Below are 2,159 nucleotides of genomic sequence, written 5' to 3' on the forward strand. Positions count from 1 at the left end.
TCTCCTCAATGATTTGAATCGTTGTTTCTTCATTCTGTTCTGGTTGAATGTGTTTTTCTTCCTTCTGCTCCAAACTGTTCGTCTCAGTCCCGCTTTCCTTCCCGTCCGTGTTGGTTCCCTGAACATGTTCCTCTATTTCACTTTTCCTAGGCTGCACTTGTTCCTCTATGTTGTGACCATACTCAGCCAATTGCTGAGCATCACAACGACCAGCATTTGGAACTGTGCCTCTGATAGGTTGGCTAACCCTTCATCACTTAGCTGCATTTTTGTCGGAGCTTTGATCTCTTCTTTCATTTGGGCCATGTGTTTTTGGTTGTTTGTTTCAGAGTGCCTCTTATGTGGTAATGGGCAGAGCCTTAGGGTTTCATTAGGGCAGCCCACCTGGCCGTGCTGTGAGCCGTATTTTGGGGAGGGGTGTGACAGGGAACGATGCTGCTTGCCTAGCTCTCTGCTGGCTTTCAGTCACTTCCCCTACTACCCACAATCAAAACAGTCCCATGTGAAGCTGATTCTCAGGGGAGTGGTTTTGTATACGTTCTGGGACTCTGTGTGTCTCTCCAAGGAACTCTCCTGTGAGGCTGAGAGTGTTCTGTGCTGCTGCAAACCCCTCAGGTGTTTCCCAGCAGAGGTTTGAGGTTTTATTTAGCTGCGCTGGAGCCCTGGCTTGCGTCGTCCATTTCGCTCCACCGTTGTTCATCTCCATTGATCTGCTAGCAAATATGCTACCCCTCGCTCTGGAGCTGCTGCCTTGCCTGGTCCACCAGCCACCTGTCTGCCAGGGCCGCCTCTCCCGTCCCAGTTCTCCAGCCACCTTCCTGCTGCGAGTCCTCTCCACCCCTACTTGCCGCTTCTACCCCTCCTACTGGTCTGTGTGAATGTTATTCTGTAACTCCTTGGTTGTTGGACTCTCATCCAGTTCCATTTTCTGCCAGTTTCTGGCTGGTTTTTGTTTTTAAATTCATTGCTCTCCTTGTTTTGGCTGTGTGAGGAGGGAAAGGGCATCTACGTATGCCTGTGTCTTCGCCAGAGGTGACTCTAGTGTCTTTCCAATGGTACTGCAATTTGTTGAGGGAGGAAATATTTATTACTATTTCCATAAAGCCTAGAATTATTGGGTGGATAGTTACTGTTTCCAAATAACATTTTCTCACTGAGACTTCAAAACCATTTCTTGGACGAAGTATAATTTATTTTATTTTGCCAATCAGAAACTTGAGGCTCAAAGAGATACAAAATTATTCAAAGCTGCATCACGAGACTGTGATGAAGGCAGTCCCGGGTGCCTCCAAAGCCCTACTTTTCTTCACCATAGCGTAGAGGTAAGGGATATTTAGCCCTCCCAGGTGTGGCTACATCGGTTTTGTGTCACCCTACACAGTCAGAAGGTGCTGGTTTGATTGCCATAGGGCACGTGCCCTGGATGCAGGTTCGGTCCCCACGTGGGCTGTGAATGAGAGGCAATGATTGATGCTTCACTCTCAGATTGATGTTTCTGTCTCTAACAAACCCCAAACGGTTAAAAAAATGTGGTGTGTAATATTGTTAATATGACTGGAGGGAGTAATAAAGGAGAAGTTTATTATTCTATTGAATCTTCCATAGGTTTCTGTGTGTTAAGTCACCCTAGCTAAGTGGTTTCGTAATATGGAAGACAGGAGCCTTCATTCGGTTCCCTGTACTATCCCATTTTAAGACATTCCCTGCCTAGTCTCCTGTCTGCTCTAAGACGGAAGTGACAATGAGAGTAGCCTCCAGAGACTGTTTCCAAGAAGGAAAACAATGGTTGAAGACAAGAATGGTCATACCAGGTGCAAGCACAGTGATGAGAAGAGCAGAATTGGAGGCTTACTTCCTAATCCTGAAAAGATATCAAGAATGTAAAGGGTAGCCTGTCCTTTTCTGACAAAATCAAGAACAGAGATGACATTCAATTATCATACCCAAAACAAGGGCTCAGGCGTTTAACAAGTGTTTTATTTTTACAAAATCCTTCGATTGAGGCCTTATCTCCATGTTCCCACATGAAATATGCCTATTGAAGAGGTACTGTGATGCTGTGTACATCAAGTGAACAATAGGTTCGACTTCATAGCTGCTCAGGACGAAAGACCCAGTCATTCACTTGCTGCTGTGGTACTAGCCAGACTGTTTCTTGT

The sequence above is a fragment of the Desmodus rotundus genome, unplaced genomic scaffold (genome assembly GCF_022682495.2).
Source record: "Desmodus rotundus isolate HL8 unplaced genomic scaffold, HLdesRot8A.1 manual_scaffold_16, whole genome shotgun sequence".
In the NCBI taxonomy this organism is placed as follows: domain Eukaryota; kingdom Metazoa; phylum Chordata; class Mammalia; order Chiroptera; family Phyllostomidae; genus Desmodus; species Desmodus rotundus.